The 23,582-nt window shown below is 25.7% G+C and overlaps 2 protein-coding genes across 3 annotated transcripts in view; both read right to left on the minus strand.

Annotated features, from left to right (window-relative positions):
- The window catches only part of LOC109599595 (probable serine/threonine-protein kinase cdc7), a 50,811-nt gene extending 30,325 nt beyond the window's left edge, over positions 1-20,486 (minus strand). Inside the window, exon 1 of the mRNA XM_049963984.1 lies at positions 20,252-20,486. The gene's annotated coding sequence lies outside the window, so the exon portion shown is untranslated. The remainder of the gene's footprint in view (positions 1-20,251) is intronic.
- The window catches only part of LOC109599594 (supervillin-like), a 106,515-nt gene extending 82,977 nt beyond the window's left edge, over positions 1-23,538 (minus strand). For both annotated transcript variants that reach the window (XM_049963983.1, XM_049963981.1), the window contains exon 1: positions 23,414-23,538. The gene's annotated coding sequence lies outside the window, so the exon portion shown is untranslated. The remainder of the gene's footprint in view (positions 1-23,413) is intronic.
- Positions 23,539-23,582: the final 44 nt, after the last annotated feature.

Consider the following 23,582-nt stretch of genomic DNA (forward strand, 5'->3'; position numbering starts at 1 on the left):
GAATAAATCTTCGACAGAATTTATAATATAAATAAAATCTAAAATATATTTTTCAAATATCCAATTGTAAGTAAAAATTTAGTTTCTTACAGTATTATTTTTTGTGAATTTTTAAAAATTGTTTCATCTATTAAACAAACATCAGTTTATCATTTCAAAAGAAAACTAAAACATAAAATATATTTTTCAAATTCCAGAACTTTAGTTTTTTACAGCCCTATTTTTTATCAGTTTATAAAAATTAAAAGTATTTATTAGACAAACATATTAGAGTATCAATTCACAGAGAAAACTTTAATAGAACGTGTAATGTGTAACACCTAAATAATAAATTTAAAATATCTTTCAATTCCCAAGAACTAAAAATTTTAGATAATTATTTTCACATCAAAATACAAAAGAAAACATCGCTTTTGGCCCATTGTGCGCCGGTGGTTGGGACGATTGCAATGCACCACGCCTTGGTCAGAGACACTACCTTTTACCCTTACCCCAGGGTAGCAGAGGGATCGGTTGACTTTACAATTTCCTCTCAATTACGTAATTAAGTGCCCGCCAACAAGAAGTCAACGATCTACAGTGTCTGTCTTATTGCCTTTCATGCTCCATTACAAAACTACTCAATTTATAACTTACTTATACATAGTTTTAAACCACTAATTGACCCATTTAAACACGGCTATATAATATAATTATGCGACCATAACGTAAACATAAAAAAGTTTTATTAATATTGGCCGTTTCCTGTTTAAAAAATCCCAAAACTCCGATGACAAAGCAACTCCACAAAAACATTGAGATCGGCTTTGTTCTAATTATAATTGGCTGTGTCGATGGGTTTGTTCGCACTCACACCATCGATCAAATTGACGAATTCGTTTTCAAACGGGCGGAGCGGACGCACGGGCTAGAAGGGCCTTTTGACCTTTTGCGAAAGGCCCTCAAACCACCCAATGTGGTAAAAAGGCAATGTAACCTATTTAAATTTTATGAGGAGAGTTCATTCAAAATCAGACTAGGCTTCATAATGTAGTTTTGTGTGTTTTTTTAAATATTATTTAATAACCATTAATTTTCAAATTTAAGATTTTAGTTTCGAATTTATTCAGTAACTTCTATATATATTTATATCTTCTTCTTCGTCTTCTTTTTGAGCAAAATTTAATGAAAAGTTGTTCTTAAATTTGTGTCATTAGATAAAGAGGGTAATCTAGTATTTTACTTTTGTCATGTAGTTTTGCCAGAAATCTATAATTTTATTTTTACTGTTTATTTAAAGAAAGTGAGCAAAAAAAAATCAAATAAATAAATCTTTATATTCTTTTATAGCCAAAAAAATATACTATTTTTCCAAAGATTAGTAAAAACTATCTAATAAAATAAATAATGGGGTAAATAAGATAATTTATATAACAAATAATGGGTTTCTCAATGGTTAATATTATGAAAGACAAACTTAAATTTAATTTTTAAAATATCAGTGAGTATCATGATATTTTTCAAATATATCCTTATATAAATTCGACATATATATATTTAATAAATATATACTCTTCTTCTTTTAATATTAAATTTACGAGTTTTTTAAATAATTTTTTATCTGAATTCAGTTTTTTCTCATTTTTAAACGAATTTGAAGAAAATATGTTACAATAATTTCTGATCAATCTTGATATAATTGTCAAATGTTAAAATGTGTGATTCTAAGTTATATCAGATAATACCGGTGAATCGTGTTTTAAAAAAGCAAATATACAAAATATATCAAGTAATATCTAATATAAACATATTTTACACATTTATATTTCATAAAACCCCCATAAAATATTTTTAAATATAGCCCTCACTGATAATAATTAACGAGTCCTGTGCATAAATACATTTTATAAATTTATGTTACAAAAGTGTTCATTCTAATTGATAATAATAAAATGTCATCTTGTATATACATATTTTATAAATTTATATTTCAAAAATCTTATCAGAAAACATATTTTTGTATTTTTCTAACAACATCATCCACATTGATAATAATTAGTTAATCATATTTTGAAAAGGAAATATGTAACATGTCATATAAACATATTTTATAAATTTATATTTCAAAAATCTGCTCAGAAAACATATTTTAGCATTTTTCTAATAACTACATCACTGAGCAAAAATTTCAACTGGATTAATATCCTACTAAAATAAATATAAATAGAAAATTATCAAGATGATTATAAGAAATAATTCTCATTGATATTAATCAATGAATCATGTTTTTAAAAAGAAATATGCAAAATGTCATCGAGCATAAACATATTTTATAAATTTTTATTTCAAAAATCTTATCAGAGAAAATATTTTTGTATTTTCCTAACTATGACCACTGACCATAAATTTCAACTGGATGAATAATCTTATTAAAATACAGATAAATAGAAAATTATCAACACTATTCTAAGTGATAATTCTTATTGATAATAATCAATGAATGATGTTTTGAAAAAGAAATATACAAAATGTCAGTTAGTATATACATATTTTATAAATTTATATTTCAAAAATCAAAACATAGTTTTGTAAATTTGTAATAATTACATCCACTGAGCATAAATTTCAACTGAATTAATGCTGGAAAATTATCAACATAACTAAACAACTAAATGATAACTCTCATTGCTAATAATCAGTGAAACGTGTTTTGAAAAAGATATATCCAAAATGTTATGTACTATCTCGCATAAACATACAATTACAAATTTATATTTCAAAAATCTTCTGAGAAAACTTTTTTTTGTATTTTTATAATAATTACATCTTCTGAGCCCAAATTTTAAATCGCATATTTAAAATGTATCTATTGAAAATTATCAACATAATTGTGTTAGCAAAAATCTAAAACTAAAATTATGTAGACAAAATTTTCAATTAGAAGAATATTAAACATAAAATAGATAATCAGATTATAGTTTTTAACAATTCCGGGTATAATTAAAAATGTGGATTACTGTACCTTATTGGAATTAGGAATATTATGTAGTTTCAGCTTTCACTTACCTGAAAAGGAATTATATTAATAATTAATAATAGAAACCACAAGTTTATTATTGAAATTAGTACAATTATTGTAATACTTATGTAACTACAATTAAATCTCACATGCTAAATTTAAATAGAAAATTGTACTTTCAGTAACAGCAAAATGTTTTTATAAATTTGACCAGCTTTCACCCTATTTATACCGTACTTATCGTCTATTTACACACAATGAACTAACCCCCCAACGGACAATATACTCAAATCAATCGCACAATGTCCAATAAGATGTCAGGTGGTAATTTAAGCGTGTGTTGCGTCCCAAATGTGTGTTCATCTGTTGGCAATCTCCCATTTTCGCATGAATCGATTAGGGACGTAACACGAGACGGAGCCCGTTCCGAAACGGCTCCCCTAGGGGACCATCCGAAAGACCGCTTGTCGGGGGGATCACGCATTGTGCCCACAAATGGTGCAATTTTGACGCACGACTTCGTGCCAAATGTTACAAGACGCACAGACTACAACACAACCCACAATGTTTCCAAGTTTTCAGTAAATGAATATTTGTTTCAGTTTTTTTTTTTCTGTGAAATGTTAGCGAGCACGAGCGGGGCCAACACCGGGTCCCCGAAACGTGAAACTATTTTCAACACGAACGGATCGTTTGTAACCAGAAAGCGATCGGAATAAAAAAAAAGAACTGAACGCAGTACAATCGAAACGTGATCGACGATTATTAATTACTCGGTATCATGTGTGCGCATTCCGATAGGCCTTTTTTTAACGTGATACCTTGAAGCTAATGGTAATCAGGCGGTTTTTTCATTCGGAGAATGGATGAAATTAAATTAACAAAGTGTATGGTTCGTAGTAAAGTTTGGGATTTATAAGTAGGCCTTTGCTGATAACTATCATTTATGATTATCTTGATATTTCTGCCTTGTTTATCCATCTAATTACCTTGATATGTTGATAATTATCAAATAATAACTAATTATCAATAGATAATCAAATTATATTAAAACTGATCAAGAATTTCTTTACATTTCCGAAATTTATCAAAAAATTCCCCGAAAGATGAGCAAATATACATAAGAAAATGTTTAAGAAACATAGACATGAGCCTAAATTACATTGCATTACATTTTCAAAATTATTTTAAATTTGATCAATATATTTGGTTCAATTAATCTCATTGTAAATAATATTTTTATTTGTATTTTTAATGTAAACTATTGAGAAAATCATCACAATTTGTTACATCTTATTCTCTTAATTATTCAAATATTCGTTAAATTTTTAGAATATCTGATTAATGAAATTAATGTTAATCATTAATCAACCGCCATTATTTATTATTTAGTGCACTATATTGTTTTATATTTTTATAATGATAGAATCATAATTTGTAATAAATAAAATTTATGAATTATTTGAATAATATTTCAACTATATTTTCTTTCTGGTTAATTGACTGATTTGATAATTTTCAAAATAATTATCAAATTTTGTTATATATCTGATATTTATTATAAATATAAGATTTTTTAAAATACTGTTTTTAAGAAAATATATTTTAAAAGCAAACTTTCTTTTATATAATCAAAATAATAATTTTGAATACATAAAATTTGATAATTAACTGAATAATGGTTACCATTGTAAAAGACATCATTATTTGTTACATTATTTGTTTTATTTTAATTATTAAGTGCACTATATTGTTTTTATCCATTTTTAGAATAATGAATTCATGCAATTTGCAATAAGGAAAAATTAAGAATTATTTGAATCATTTTTTAACTCATTAATATATCTATAACATTTAATTTTAAAATATTGTTTTGAAGGAAATACATAAAACAGATTTCTTTAATATAATCAAAATAATAATTTATAATATTGCACATAAAAATTAATATTTACCCATTAAGAAAGTCGTCATTAATTCTTACATTATTTTATTATTGTTTTTTTATTATTAAGTATATTATAGTGTTTTTGTTCATTTTTTGAATAATGGGTTAATGAAACTGACTATAATATGAAATAAAAAAATTAATGTATTATTTTTAACTTGTACCTTACATAATCAAAATAATAATTTAAAATACATAAAAACTGATCATCATCTGAATAATATCAACCATTAGATAAACTTTCTTATTTCTTACATTACTTTATTTTTTAATTATTTAAATACATTTTTTAATAATAAATTAATGAGACTAATTTTAATTTAATTTATAATTTAAACAATTCTGATATATATCCTATTATAATAATACAAATATATAAATTTTTTGAACCTTGTCCCAAAGGAAATATTTTAAAAAATTATTTATTTTTTAACTTTTTTAATGATAAAGTTATTAAAGTGAAACTATGTAATTTAATCAGTATGAATTTAATCGTATGGATTTTATCCTATAGATTTTAATTGTATGGAAATTGATCGTATGTATTTTGATCGTATGGAAAATGAACGTATGGAATTTGATCATATGGAAAACGATCGTATGGATTTTGATCGTATGGAAAATGAACATGTGAATTTTGATCGTATGGATTTTCATCATATGGAAAATGATCGTACGGATTTTAATCGTATGGAATTAGGTCACTTTACGTTTTTAGTAATTTCTCACGTTTTTAATGATTTTTTTAGTACTTTTTCAGGTTTTTAGTAAATTTTTACGTTTTTCGTAACGTCGTTATATTTACATATATACTGTATGTATATATTTCTTTAAGGCTACCACTCGTAATTGTAGCAATTAATGCACCTAAGAAATTTCGAAAGTATGGCTCTCATTGGTATTTACTATTGATACGGGAAATTTTTTCAAAACTAAGTTGTTCGAGAGGACCGAAATTTTTTCCAATTTTGCTTTCACAAGAAATTTATTTCACAATAATCTTCACATGAAATTTTTTTAATTAAAAATTTTTTGGTTATAGAAGTGTAATAAACAACTTGTATTATAATATAATCTCTATTTTATTATTATTTGAAATATTTTCATTCTTTTGAATTTTTTATCTTTGGTTTCTTTGTCTAAAGTTTAATTAATTCATATTTTTACATTATGATGATTTATTGGTTTGTTTGTTTGTAAAAATTTAATCATTAATTATTCTAAATATTTTCATTTTACTTGCAACTTTTTTGATTTTTTTATATATCATAATTTATTCATAAAAATGAAATAATTATTGACATGTGGAAATCCATATCTTATTGTTAGATTAAAATAAAGTCATTACAAAACAAAGTTTGATATATAATATTTATTTATTATAAATATAAGATTTTTTAGAAACAGGTTCATTTTAGAATTATAAAGAAATGAACAAAGTCATCTCTCTGCTTACAATTCTTTATACTTTGTTTAGAGTCTTAAAATTGAAATATGACACGTCTCCGGATGTAGTTTTCACCCCGTAACAGACAAGGAAATCTGTTTACCAACCAGACATGTCATAAAATTGAGTAGATAAAACCAATACGATAAGAGTGGGTGCGACGTCTGGTCTACTCCCAAGAGGGATTAAGACGTCTAGATTTGATTTCCTCAGGTATTCGACTAATTTGTACAAACGGAAACAACGCCATGGGGGATACATAAATTCGCATGGGGCCTCGTAAAATTTATGAATCTCGTCTCGTCTATAAAAAGGGGTGAGTAATGAAATTTGTTTGAAAATTTTGTGCAAAACATTAAAATGAAATATTTACGAGAATAGACGAACACATTCCGATGTATTCATAATTCACAAATCTGGTTTTATTTCTGTGTCGATAAATCATAGCGTGACGGGTACGTTAATATATCCATCAGACATTTTATCGGGTCGTATTCAACAATAATTTGCGAATCACGACAACTTAATAAAAAATACAGATAATTTTTATCATTTCTATCTATGCTTATTATAATAGTAAAAATAAATTACGATCATTATTCAAATTTTTTGTTATACTATTATTAGTTAATTATTATTTTGACTTAAAAAATTGTTGGTTTGGTAACAATAACATTACAAGGTTTTGTACGCAGAGTGATTCACCTAGCTTATACATGAAAAGTTTATGGAGAACAGAAAAAGTTATTATTAACTCGACTTTTCAATAGAACACCCTGTATACTTTTAAATTTTTAAATTCTAAATGTAATTGCAAATGAAATGGTTATACCATGTCCTATACCTAACCCCAATAGTTTTTTTCCTAATATTTTTTTTTACAAAAATTTAGACAGTCAGATGAAAAAAATATATAAAAAAGCCACCAATTTTAAAGCTATTAAGTTATTGTAGACATAGAAGTTAAGCAGAAACAATCCTATAAGGAGTCATTATTAATACTCCCAAATTTTACATAAGGTGTTCATTATTTACGTTTAATTTTGTGTATCTTAAGACATCAATAACTTCGTTATTTTCAACGGAACATCAAAATTTTTTAAATTCTAAATGTAATTACAAATACATGGTTATACCATGTCCTATACTTAACCCCAATAGTATTTTTCCTAATATTTTTTTTCCAAAAATTTAGGCAGTCAGATGAAAATATATATAAAAAAGCCACCAATTTTAAAGCTATAAAGTTTATTGTAGACATCGAAGTTAAGCAAAAACAATCCTTAAGGAGTCATTATTAATACTCCCAAATATTACACAGGATATTCATTATATACGTTTAATTTTGTGTATCTTAAGACATCAATAACTTCGTTATTTTCAACGGAAGCCCTGAAGGCTTAACATAATTAATTTAAATATCAAAAAATCGTTCGATTAATATAAGAATTCTCTATACTTAAAATGAATATTAAGAGGGATTTAGTCAAAATATAAAAATAATGCTCTTTTTCCTAAGTACTGATCGTAGTTTCCCGTGATTGGCATTTATTTTTGACCGAACTGTATTACAACATTATTTTAGTTACATCATAAAATATAAAATAAAATATTTGGAAAAAAAAATGATTAACTCAAAAACTATTGGGGTTTAGATATAGAACATGGTATAACCGTTTTATTTGCAATTATTCGTAAAATTTCAAAAATATACAGGGTGATCCACTGAAAATAAAGTGGTTGATGTCACTTCCGGCAAAACAGGATATGGAATTTTGTTCAAAATAAATTAATTTTTCATAACTTTTTGAGCTGTATTTTATTCAGGAGATATAAAAAAATATTTAAATTTTATTCATTATTACTATCTGCTCTCAAATTTTGACTAGCTGTTTTAGACACACCTTCCACTATGATGTACGAGTTATAAAAAACTACAGCAAATGTAACTTTTTATTATAATAGAATAGAAAACAAATTATTTTTGAAACGTATAAGATAAATAAATATAAAAGTTAGTCACTAAATTGAAATAGTAATTACACAAAAACAAAATAGATTATAACTTAAATTTGTGAATTTATATATAATACTATTCATATTTGTTAATATAAGTTACTCTATTAATAAAATAAATATGTCCTCTAGTTTGTTACATATTAATATTTTGTGAACATACATCACATAATTTCAAAATCAATGAAAAATCGTCACAAAGGTAAAATTTAATGCACCATAGTAATATAATTAGTCGAAAATTCACATTTTCTGAAGAAAAACGTATTTACTGTATATGCAAAAGTGACTAGAATTGTATTAAATTAATATTTTAGCAAGTACAAAATCTAATTATGAAATTCTTTTAATTAGTCACTTACAAATTCTAATATTGTCACACTGTAAATTTGCTTAATAAATAATAAAAAATTTTACTAACAAAATTGGTTACAATGAAATGACAAACAATGCAATAATACAAGATACCTCAATGATCAATACTGTAATATCAAAAATTAAATGTATATTTCACCGACCAATGTTCATACTCCTTTGTGATTTTAACCTTAGAGGAAATTAAATTTAATTATTATTATTATCAGAGGGTCACTACATGGATTGGTACAGATATATTTATATACGAAAGCACGTGTTAATCCATTATGACTAATTGACTGATAAAATTTATATGGAATTTGATGGAATAATATTGAATATTCGAATACTCCTTAAAAACCTATAAATTGTTAACTTTGCTGGAATAAAATATTTTTGATAATGAAATATAAAAATAAAACAATAAATAGATGTAAATATAAAGTATATAAATATTTATTATATACATGCATCAATTCATCATTGGAAATCAAATATATTTAACATTAACAAATATGAGTTACCATATTAATAAAATATATTATATAGTTTATTAAAATGTTGTATACATCACATTATTTCAAAATCAATCAAAAATCATAAGTAAAATTTAATGCACCTTAATAATATAATTAGTCAAAAATTCACATTTTCTTAAGAAAAATTGTATTTACTGTTTTGTAAAAGTAACTAGAATTTTATTAAATTGATAATTTCGACTGGTACAAAATTATGAAATTTTGTAAAAATTACAAATAGTAATATTTATTCTTTTTTATTTATTATAGTTATAAATAAAAAATGTTACGAAGGTGCTTCCATTTTAAACGTGCCACACTGTATGTTAATCAGACAACAACTGTTCAATTGATCACAATTAATCACAATTACTGGTTGTCATTAGACCAACTTCATGCCTTATTAATTCCTGATTGGTTTCACTCGTTTTTGATGCAAATCGAAAGCGTCGTACCAAATAACTTCTCATCGACACTAACCAGAACACATAAAAACCGAGGTCTCAAAAATATTCGTGCCGTCTCAAGGATATTGACTTGCTACGTTATTTTTCTCTCATTTCCCAGATATAACACGCAAATTCGTGCGTCTCTCGGACGATTTCACCCCGCCGAGAGTTCAATCAGTACGATTACATTGTTTAGTCTGCGCATTAAGTGCATTTGTCCCAATTAATCTCATTAAGTCGGACGGATTTATGCTCCCTCTTAACTTTATGAGCCGTAATGGCGTAAATCGGTTACAGTTGAAGATATCCAATTAGCTGCTGAAGAACGCATCCACAATGGTGATCGATTCGAACGGAAGAACGCCACAGATGTATTTTCGGTGTACTTGTAATCAATCTCCGATATGTATTTTATTTTAGAACCGGCACATGTGCGTATAAAAATAATGCACACTTGAAATTTCCTTCGGCGATGACGCGAATGGGAACGATGCATTATGCCAACGTGTTCAACAACCGGCGCCTGCAACGCTAAATAAAAAGTAAAACAAAACGGGACTTCGTGCGGTTTTGTGAGAGAATTAAATGTAACGAAAGGAAATACTTTTGATAATAAAGATGACACATGCACATGTCAAAATAGTCTCTATGCAGCAAGCGAGTGTATGTATTAAGTTTGAATTATTTTGAGTTAAAACCATTTTCTACTGGTGACAGTTACAAAGTGATCAATAATGATTATTCGGAAAAGATATTTTCTTCAATATCTTACTCAATTTTTTGTCACCTTAGTGATTTCTGAAAAATTCTATTTAGAAGTGGTTCACATATAATCCCACTTTATCGTGTTTTTTTAAACAACAACCATCTGTGCCAAATTCAAATAAATTTGTCGCTACTTTTTAACTTAATTCTTCATCTGTGATTTTTGTGCTTGAACACGATCAATTTTTACTAAAATCTTACCTCCGTAAAGATCTTAAGGATACCAATGCATATAAAGTTATCCAATTCAACTGTGTGTGTCTGAATCCACTGAAACCATTACATTCGCCGTATTTTCTAATGCTATGATCAATATGATACAGAAACATGACCAAGTTCACCATCACGAATCACAATTTGGAGATATTTTCAACATGATAATGTTTCTGCACATACTGTAAGAACAACTTATTGTTTTAATTTTAATCAACATAAAGAAATTGTCCCAAAATTAAGAGCAAAATGGTAATTATCCATAAAGTAAAGTCTTAAAAACAGTAATTGAGTGTCGTAAATCATGATCATTGGATAAATTTATGTTGAAAATGTAATCATGTAGAAAATCTTGACTATCGTCAAATTTCAACTCATCGATACGGACAATTTTTGATTAGTAAAATTTTACTATAAAAAGTACTTTTTCAAATGATGCAGGTGCATCCACCATTTTTCATAAATTAATACATATTTAAATGTCTTGTTTTATGAAATTTTAATAATATTTTTCAATTGAAAAATTATTAAATGTATATACACTGTGGCTCATTTGAGAGTGGGACACTTCCATAAAATTTGTATTTATTGTTCGATTTTGACTTTTTTTCAATTGTAAAACATGAAAATATGTAGTTACAGACAAAATGTCAAAACCTACAAAGTAATTTTTATGCAGGAAAATTGAAGAAATTTAACTACACCATTAGATTAAATACTCCCTAAAATGGGTATAAGCCAAATTTCATAAAAAATATGCATATTAATAATTCTGTGGAAAAATTATATATAAATAAATACATAAATATTCTTTTTACGCAATTATTTTTAATCAAGTAGTTTGTCGAATAAACTGTCAAAATTAAAACAAATTTCCTTATTTTTTAAGAATATTGGAATTTTATAATATCAATGCTATACTAATACTTCTAAGTACACTATAAACACTATAATATTCCAATATTGTTGAAAAATAAGAGCTTATGCTATTTTTAACAGTTTATTCGACATACTACTTGATTAAAAAAATAGAATACAATTTGTATTTTTTCCACAGAATTATATATACCTATTTCAGAAGGTGCTTAACCCAGTGAAAAAATCAAATTATCTATTTGCTAGAATGATTTCTTTAATATTTATACCTAAAAAAATACGCTATATGTTTTGGTTTTGGGCCAAAAAAATGACATAATTTCTATAAGTACATATTTTCATGCTTTACAATTGAGAAAAAGTTTATTAAAAGGAGACAAAAAGGACAAAGGAGGGTGTCCCGCTTTCAAAAGGGCCTCATTGTGAGTATCATATAATACATTTTTTATAAATAAAAAATTCAACAATAATATAGCATAACTATTTTTACTTTTATTTTATTTTTATAGAACTTAATTTATTAGGTAAAATTGAATGTTGATGCAAACATTCCTTAACCATAACACTAATCATACAAAGGATGTGGATATTTAATCCAGTCCCGATTGAAAAACAATCAACAGCCTCGGTTTACATTTACCAGCACCTCAGCGTCGATTCTTCGGTTTATTGTGTTTATCAATGATCCGAAAACATTTTGGGTCATTGGCATCGCGGCGCTCAAGTTTTGTTACGATCTAAATTTGGATCCGTATAAAACGTTTTGTGGAACATTTGTTTTGTGCGTTAGAGTTCGGTTCAGTTAATCAGCGTTCCAGGACGTGTACTATAGCATTTCTTTTCCTTCGTTCCCAACTATCTCACTTATTGTTTAAGGAATAACACTAAAATACATTCTAGGTAATTTTGGCCTTCTCAGCTGTTCGCCCACCAAACTTTCAATGTCTTCTATTTTTGTTTTTGGATGACACACAGAGCTAATTTATTTGTTTCAGCGGTCCAACACGGTTATTGTGAAGAACGCGACGGTTTATTTTACGTTATTTTATTTGCCGACGATAAATAGTAAAGGATTAAGTCGAATTCTTTTTAACCAAATAATTCTAATTTTAGATACATAAAAACCAATTAATAAAAGAAATAAAAAATATTTAATTTAACAAATTAAGTCAGATTTGTTAATGTAGTTGTTAAATGTTCAATTTTTATTTTAAAAGTAGAACTTAAATTAATTATTTTAATTTGATTTAATTGATAACGAACACAAACTCCCATGTAATTATGTATAAATTATACTTTCCCACATCAGAAATGTGGTTCATCCACACCGGTCCCACTGATAAAGATGCGAACATGGGGTTTACGATTAGGTCTTAATTACTCCGTCCGTGCCGTATCGGTACTGTGACTCACGTAAATCGAGATACTTCTTGGAACACGATGACAACAATATTGGGAAGAGATATTTTCTCATAGAAAGCACAAACTAATAGTTTTTGTAATACAATTAAAAATTATTTATTTCGGTGTCATGGTGGCTGGAAAAGACAGCAACGATTGGAGCAAACTACTGCAGGGTGGTGCAAATAAACAAATTGATTTGAATATGTTTCGTACTGTGAAAGAGATTTAAAACATTATTACTGAGGTGAATTTAAGAAAACTATTACAGTTTTCACAAACTAAAATTTTGAATTTAATTCTTCTTCAACAAAATAATCGCTGTTATAATTACAATTTTATACAAACAAATTTATGTTATAGTAAACAAGAATTCTAAAGGAAAAATCAGCATTACTTTGGACATTTTTTAAATTATTTTATGTTTTATTAATTGGATTAATTGAACTATCGATAAGCTGTGACATTAAAAAAATTATTAATACTTGATTTTTAGAGCCATTTATTAAACAGTACTTCTCTCTAATAAATGACAAAAAATTACAAGCGTAAGATTCATTGATTAGTTTGACAGAGAGAAATAAGATAAGTTGTCAATATCACATTATCCCTTTTTTGATAGACACCAGTACCAATTTATTTGCGATCAGATTAAAAATAACTTCATAATATAAATTAAATTTTAATTAATAATAATATAATATAAATAAAACATGCCAACAATTCATATAACCTCTGGTTGAAATTTTAATTTATGAAGTTACATTTAAGTTCATTAATCAAATTAATTAAAATTGTAAATGCCACAAACATATACTTGAATATTAAACAAATTTAAAAACGGAACAAAATAATCATCACTGTAAACCTTATTGAAATGATTCTCAAAAAACAAAAATCGAAAATATTCCCAATCTGCTCTCTAAAACTGCGATTTTTAAAAATAACAATTGAATACGCGTGTCACACAAATTTGCACAGCTTACTTTCTATTTCACTCTTACGGAGACAAATGTAAAATATGAATTTTGATTGGAACCGAATCTAGAAAAATCTGTCTTCGTACATGATTAAAAATATGTAATTATAATATAAAAACTATGCGTTTAGTAGAAAATATTTAAAATATAAAATTATAAAATTTCAAATTTCCATTTTTGTTTTATTTATTTTAGTCGTATTAGATCAAATGGATTTATATCGATGTGTGCCAAAATGAAATCAATTTCAATTCTAATCTAAAAAGTATCAATAAAATATACCCAAGATTTCTTACAAATTTTATAAAATCCTTCGTTATTCGGAGGATACGTCTAATTATTGCCAAAATCAAAAACCGTTTAAACTGCAAATATTGTTTTGTGCGCCGACGATCAGCAGAATAGTAGAAAAAAACAGTTCCTGCGGTTCCTGAATAATATCCGTGCACCTGAGACTTTAAAATATATAAAATTAAATTTAATTTTATCTTCATTAGGTCAAATTAATTTAAAATTTTTGTTTGAATATTTTATTGTAATATAAAATTTAAATTTTATTTAATACCTTTAGATAATATGTTTAAAGGATAATAAACTAAGTGTTGTTTTGTACTACAGTATTATATTAATATTGATGGCTTCCGAACTAAAATTAATTTCTAAACAAATATAATAAACAATCTCAATAAATAATAATAATAAATTGTCTTTTGTTTGGACAAACATTTTTTTTTTTTTTTTTTCGACTGTAAAATATGAAAATATGTACTTTGTAGTACATGAAAACATCATATTAACCATAAATTTTGAGATAATTCATTATTTATTTTAGAAAAAATAAACTTTTTTATTTAAAAAATGGCTTAACTGGCTGAATTTTAAATATTTATTAAAAAACTATTGAAATCAGTATGTATTGGGATTCGAATAGGATACCTTTTTTATAGAGCATTTAATTTTCTACAAAAATATATGTTGAGCATTTTGTAATATTAACTTAGAAAATTTAGGATTAATAAAGAAATTGTTATTAAATTCTTCAAATTTTTACCTCCAATATCTTTTAAACGCTAAGAGTTATAAAAAAAATTGAAAGATACCTTCTTTCTAGAGCGTTCAATTTCCTACAAAATAATTTTTTTACGTATTTTGATTTTTGATAAGCATTTACAGGTGCGAGGTTTGCTATGACAATTATTATTATTTTCTCTTTTAGTTTCACTGAATATTGAAGTATGTATTTATATAACAATAAATTTAAACAAATTAAAATATAAAAAATTAAATTAAAACAATTATTTAATAAGGAAAATGAATTTTAATCGTTCAGTTATTATTGTTGGGAAAACATTAAAAAAATAAATTAAGCACTCATATAAAAATTACAATATTTCAAACTTAACACGGATATACAATTTTTCCACATTTTTTCTGAAGTTTTTAGTTAAATTTTCATCTATTTATAAACAGTTTTGTAGTTATTATTTTTTTTTAATTTATATATATTATTTGATAATCAGACAAATTTTGACATTTTTTATTTTATATTTTCATTCATTTTTGATATCAATAATATATTGATCTATTTATTCAATATTAAAACGAATAATTATCAATGAAAATAAATTTTAATTATTCAATTATTCAAAAAAAAAATGTTCTAAATTCTAAATTTTACATTAATAATTTTGAATTTCATTGATTCAAGTTGGAATTAGAAATTTAATATAAAGTAAAAAAAATATTTTTTTATTTATTTTATTTTTCATATATTTACAAAATTATAAGAAAAATTTTTTTTTAATTAAGGCGTTCTTCAAAAATTTCCAAAATCTCCCTGCTCTGGACATTTAAGTCAGTTTTTGTCTATCCGGTCTGGAAATACAACAATCAAACATTTAAATATTTCAAATCTTTATTATTGAGACGCCAATAACTCAACAATCTTAACCACTAATGGCATAATTATTTATATTTAAAACCACAGAAAATAAAAATAAATTTTAAATTGCACCAGAAAATTTTCATGTTTTCTTGTATAATAAATAACGCTGAAATTCCAACAAAATTCTAAAATTTCAACACCAAGAACAGAAATGTTTATAATGGATCCAGTGCGTCAATCTAAACAATTATTTCACTAGACAAATTATAAACAAACATACACCTACGTAAAATGGAAGATTATTAAGCAGATAATTTTATTATTCAATTATAGCAAAATTTTCATTTTTTTTTTTTGAATATATTTATGTAAAATTAAAAGTTTTCCCACAATTTTATTGTATATCTAATCACTTCGATAACAACGATGAAATTTCAACAAAATTCTAAATTTCATCACATGAACCCGACATGTTTACATTGTATGCAATCCATCAACTTAAACAATTAATGACACAAATTATAAACATACATACGCACCTAAATAGATATTAACGAAATAATTAGAGTACAAACTTCGGTTTAAAATTGTTTATCAAACAAAGATGATAAATCGACATTAACGTTGAATAATTGAATAACAATCAAAACAATAAAATGAATGCGAATATTTTCCCGTTCTCTCCAAACACACAGCAGCAACTGTGTCCACATATCAAAACAATTATCATCGTTAACAGAGGTTCGTAACCTTTAAAAAAAACAATGACTCCTTTGTTCATAACGCATTCCCATTAAACAATAAATAAAAAAAATGTGCATATTCGCGATGCAAGCAAGCAGTGCGGTCTTCCTCGATAAGAAACGGTCATTATCTCATTAGCATGCACCCGCGTCCGCGTTTGTATCTGTATGTATTTCGCGTCGACACACGACGCGCACAAACATCTGTGTCTTCGGACTTCAACAACATTTAAAACCCGGTCGTAAATTAAAAAATGTGTTTCGTGTGCACGACCGGCTGATAATTAGGAAGGTCACTTTCGGCGGTCTTCGTACTACTAAAACGGTGTACACAAACGTTTTTCAAATTTAAACCAAAATCAAGGTTTGCAAATATATGCCACGGTATATTTACAAAAATTTTTAATTGCTATATTAAATTAACGACAGAAATAGAATGCCACGAAACAAAAATCCTCAAATTTAAACGGTGTTTTGGGAATCACGTGATGATAATACTGGCAAGATAAATTTTTGGTATTTTTTCCAAAAATACTTAATATATACTTACTATTATCAATTTTTTTCCAAATTTTTAACCTTTTATATAATATTGAAATATACATAAAAAATATGTATAAAAAATATTTTTTTTACCCTTCATGTTTATCATAAACTCTGTTTACTCAACAAGTTTACTCTGATTCCGTCATATTCCGAATCACTATTTTTTTAATTTTTGAATATTAAAAAAGTTCTTTTGTTTTGTTTTCAGTTTGAAATATACTTTTGATAGACGTTTTTACTGTACGACTTTATGATATTTAAAATTAGCACTTGTTTTAATTTTTGAATATTTGCAAATTTTTAGTAACAATTATATTTAAAATTCATTACTATTATTAAATATTCGTTTTATTATTAATTTATTATATAATATATTCAATTTGTTATTAAAATTAAAAATATTTAGTTATAAGGTAATTTTATTAAAAAGGATAATTTACTACTTTCAAAAGTACTATAGTGAGAATATATCTTCCTGCACTCTCATTTAGATTATTTTTCTCCTAATTTAGAAGCTAATAATAATTAACAAGCAGACTATTTTCTTGAAATTTTAATTACTATAGAATTATTAGAAAAATATTGTGCTAGGAAATTTTTAAGATACCAGAAACTAAAGTACACACACTTTTCTCAACATAAATAGTGAAAATAATTGGCATTATTTTACACTATAACATTTTGAATCAAAAATAAGAGCAAAATTAATTCAAAGACTATGAAAAGCAGTATAATTTACTCTTTTAGATAAATGTCTCTATTTATTGAATGTTTATATTTTAAATTGAAAATAAAAATTTAAAGAAAGAAGTAAGCTTGTTTTTTATTCAATTCCAGTTTTATCCCAAAAACTACGAAAAGTAGTATAATTCACATTTTTGGTTAACATTTCTATGAATGTCTTTATATATAACTGACATTATTTTATAGTATATTTTAAATTGAAAATAAGAACTACTATAATTTAAAGTTTTTATTTAATTTCAGATTTAATTAAAAAACTATGAAAAGTAGTATTTTCACATTACAAAATAATAAGTCAAATGAAATATTAAAAATACGACTCCTAATATTTATTTTTTAATTATTTAACTCTTACAATAAAAACGTTTCTTCCACAATTAAGGACAAAAATTGTATATGATAGTTTATTTTTCATATTTTCTATTGGTTCAGTTATTAAAATGCAAAGAAAAACAAATCATAATTTCATCAAAAACATCAAAGAAAATATTTTAGATTTTGTTTCTATTTTTTATATACTATAATATTTTAGAAAATAAGAAGTACTATAATTTAAAGGAATAGATGATGTTTCTTATTTAATTTCAGTTTTTAATAAAAACTACGAAACTATTTCACCGCTTTGTTAAACGTCTGAATATATAATTGGCATGATTGTCAGTGTGGCGAAGTTATTTTTTAATTAATTTCAGTTTTATTTCAAAAACCACAAAAAGTTCTGTAATTCACTTTTCCGGTTAAATGTCTGTATTTATTGAATGTCTGAAAATATAACTGACAATATTTTATACTATTATATTTGAAACTGCAAAATAATTTTATTTAATTTCATTTTTAGTACAAAAACTAATTTTAATTATTTAATGTACAATAAAAACGTTACTATAAAATTAAGGACAATCTACAAAAATTGTATATAATAATATTTTTCTTCATTTATTCTATTGTTTCAAATATTATATAATAATATAATATAGTAAACAAATCATAATTTTTATTTTTACACATCAAAGAACACATTTTTTAAATTTTGTCAGTTTTTTGTTAATTTTAATACCTGAAAATGAGAAAATATGGAAAAAGAAGAAAAAATATTGTATTTTACATTGAATTTCTCATAGTTACGGAACTACTATTGTTATGAAATCATACAATGGGTAAAATTGTTCATGTAAATTTACTCTATAATTAAAAAGAAATAGAGCAAATTCTCATAAAGGATACCGGTTTTACAGTCAAATATGTGATTATTTTTTGGCGAATATTTCAAAAAACATTAATATTTTCGAATTCATGCAAATTTATTCTAGAAATTTTGATATGTTATTTCGTAAAATAATTTTTATTTTATTTAGAAACAAAACACCAGTAGTTTTCATACTGATGTTATTCATGATTTTAACACTTTTACTTATTAAAAGATTAATATATATTTATATTAAACGAATAAATTCATTATATATCATTAACATTAAATTTTTTGTTTAATATACATCCGATTTTTCACGGTAATAAAATTTTTCATAAATCGCTCCGATATGTGTACATAATAATTCATAATTCTGTCAGTTTTAATGAATTGTAATATGTGGCGAATTATACATTGAAATGATGAATTTCGGTTGGACCCTGATCTATAAATTGTCAGTAATAAAAATATGCCGGCTCGAAATAGAACTAGATTCTGATGTAATGGATGTGTTTATTCTGTGAATGTATGGCCTAATATTATATCGGTCTAATATCAAGTCCGGCGGCATGTACACAAACAAATTTTTCGGGTGATCCGTTCGGAATTTCTCATCAAAATTGGATCAAGGCGAAATAATTTATTTAATTAATATGCGGGCACAAACAACGGAAGACACTGTTAAGAATTTACTAGTGACTTAGTCGGCTTGTTACCGAACACAGAACATTTTTTTAAAGGTCAGAAAGAAATTGAAACATTTACAAGAAGTTTTTGCAAATTGTGATAAGAAATTGTTTTGATACAGAAGGTTAATTAATATGTTTATTAAACAATTATCGTCATGTTTTTGATTTAATTCATTATTATTATTATTATTATTATTATTATTCCAATTCCAACCATCTGCGTTTTACAAACAGAGGAAAATTTGTGAAGCAATCCATTTTTTGCTGGGCAATTTACGACCACATAATTTAGACCGACCGCGAGCAGCATTAATTTAAATCATTTTGTACACACTGATAGTACGGAAGGTCACACAATTACCTCATTAAAAATGATAATAAACCATCGTTGACAACCGAGTACCATAAAAATCCACTGCGTACCAAAAACCTCAACAATTAACCAGCCAAAATAAGTGCAACAAACAAATCCGACCAATTAACTCACCGATTTATCTAAACACCTCCGACGAGTGATGTCATTGACGTAACACGAGCCGCATCCAATTCAGCGGTGGTCCAAAACCACCAAGACAAACTCACAACTTCACAAACAACAGACCGTCACCGGAACCCCCGAACGCGGACCACCGAAAATCGAAAAAGCGACGATTGTGAAAAAGAAAAAAAATTCACACACTCAGAAATAAAGCGCGAATGAGTGTATCGAGACGGTGTATGTACAGTGTGTGTGTGCATGTGTGGTTTTAGCCGCGGGCTACGTTCAAATTCGTGAGCCGCCACCGCGCCGACTCCCGCAGGACTATTTCTGGGAGAGATGCTGCGCTTTGTAACCGGAGGGGTTAAATATTAATGCAATAAAGGAAAACGTGCGTCCGTTCAGAACTGCTGTGGTGATTCATGTGAATTTAATCCATTCGAATATGTGCTAGCAATGACTACTTTTTTTCCAATTAATCTATCGGTTTAGATATGTCAATACGCATAAAAACAATCATAATTTTTCTTATTCATTATAAGAAATAAAATGTTACAAACTTGTATTATACATACACATGTTTGTACATGATATCCTCAATTTATTACTACATACGGTAGATACAGTTAATTTATTGTTCCATTTTTTAATTGGCAACATTTTCTTGTAACTTTTTGGTAACTTTTAGTATTATCCAATACTACCAACTTATATTAATTTTAATACTTTCTTTAAACCAAATGAAATTTTAAGAATGATGCATATTTTGATTATTTAAATACAGAACTATATTAAATATTTTCCTAAAATTTTAATTTTTTAACATTACAGTAAAAACGTTACGTCTAAAATTAAGAACATCCTACAAAAATTGCACATAGTTAGTAGTATATTTTCTCAATTATTCTTTCTATTGGTTTAAATATTAATATTAAAAAAAAAGAAATCATATTTTTTATTTTTAAATGTCAAATCACATTTTTTAATTTTAAAAACCTATTCAAACCAACTGAAATGTTAAAAATATGATCCAAATTTTAATTATTATTTAATTACAGAACAATATTAAATATTTTTCTAAAATATTATTTTTTTATTTACTTTACAGTGATACCGTTAAATATATAAAAAATAACGTATCATAATTTTTCTTTTTAAACGTCAAAGAATATTTTAATTTTAATAATTTCTTCAAACAAAATGAAATCTTAAAAGTATAATACAAATTTTGATTTAATTACAGAACATTAATATTTTATCTTTACAAAAATTCATATAGTTGTAATTTTCTCAATTATTCTATTGGTTTAAATATTAATATACAAAAAAATCAATTACATAACAATATTAAATATTTTCCTAAAAAATTATTTTTTTAACTTTAAAATTAAGAACATTAATTAATCTACATATTATACAAATATTAATATAAATAAACACAGACTGTAATAATATTTATTTTTAGATATCATAGTATTATTAAATAATTAAGTATATTAAATAAATTATTAAAAGGATAATCAGAATTTTGATTATTTAATTTTTGAACTGTTATAGCAAAATTGTTACTTCCAAATTAATAAAATATTCTATAGAAATTTCAAATAACAATGACATATTTATTTAAATCATTCTGTCAAAACAAATACTAATATACAAAAAAACAATTAATATTATTTTTATTTTAACTACTTCATATTCAGAGTACTTTTAGTTAATCTGTCAAGTGTTACTATAACATTGTTTGTTCTGGAATTAAGGACGTTCTACAAAATTTAGACTGAATATATAATGTAAAAATATTTAATGGCTCCAGATTATAAAGCACAACTGGTTTGAATTCACACAGTTATTTTTCTATTTCAAACGTTTCTTATGATTAGTTCCCATCATTCTTGTCAATATTTGAATACAAGGATATAGGAAATTTTCATTAAAGCATTAAATGTAGTCTGAAAATTAACTACTGTTAGAAGGAGGTTTTCCAGAAGCTGTTAAATAATAATTAGGGTAACACCATAATATCGTATTACTTATGTATATATTATTAACCACATTTTTATTACTTTTTAAGTACGTATTCAAACATTTTGCAATAAACTAAGCACTTATAATATTAAACTGTGATATGTCAAGAATGTTTATTAAAATTTAAAATGATTTTTTTTCATTACAATTTAAAAAAATAGTTTCCAATTTGATTTTCAGAATTTACTATATTATTTTTCTTTTTTTTTTTAACCACATGTTAATGATTTTTGACATTTAATATTTGTTTTTATTTCAGAAAAAATATGTTTAATGTTAAAATTTTAATATTAAAAAAATATTTCCACCTCAAAATCATTGAAAATTAAAATTTCGAGTTGCAAATGGAGTACACTTTATATCATATTAACTCTTATTCATTATTTCAAATTAATACAAATGAATAAGATATACAAATATACCTTCTCTTAGTTTATTTCATTACTGTTCTTCGCCAGCCCAAATCACTGGAGCCTTGTGATGAATTTTGTGTAATCTGAGTTGCCTAACTGAGGTAACTATAACATTTTAAGTTAAAAGAAAAACTTCTTTGATCAGTAATATCATAAAGTTACAGATCAAAAACAAGATCATTAAAACAGTTTTTTTTTAATTAATGTTTATTGTTCTAGGAAGTAAGTTATTTGCAATACATTTGCCATTTTATCTTTAATTAGTGAAGTCATTAAATGTTTAATTTTATAGACGGTCATTTATTGTAATTTCCAAGTATCATATTATTAGTGTAGTAATTTAATAAATTATAAACAACAGAATTACTAGTTTCCCAGTGAACAATGTGAGATTTAATTGTGACAAAAAATTAAGACAGAAACGTAAATATGTACTCACCAAAAATTAATCCGGTCGTCCTCAAATTTTGAATAAACACTGGGGCACCCGCCGCAACGAACGAACACTTTCATCTTGCACTTAGCCACAAATACGAACACATTCGTACGCCGCGCCATCAAAACAAACGCGTCCGACCAATCAAACGTTGAATATTTACGCGTAAATATCGCCGCATTCGCCAAAAAATTGAATCGTTCGAATAACAACATAACCTCAAACCGACAACAGGTAAAGTAATGTCGGTAAAATCGGCGAAAACAACTGACGTACTTAGGAAAATCTACTTACCTTACGTCAATTTCGAACGGCTACATTAATATCGGACACAAACGGCACAAATCACACGGGACTATTCACGGAAACGGTAAAAACACTTAAAAAAAAACAATGCGATGACAGATCGCGGAACTGGGTCTAACGGCGCGCAGCACTGCGCCTGCGCTCTCCCTGTACACTG

Source organism: Aethina tumida, chromosome 2, assembly GCF_024364675.1.
Source record: "Aethina tumida isolate Nest 87 chromosome 2, icAetTumi1.1, whole genome shotgun sequence".
Classification (NCBI taxonomy): domain Eukaryota; kingdom Metazoa; phylum Arthropoda; class Insecta; order Coleoptera; family Nitidulidae; genus Aethina; species Aethina tumida.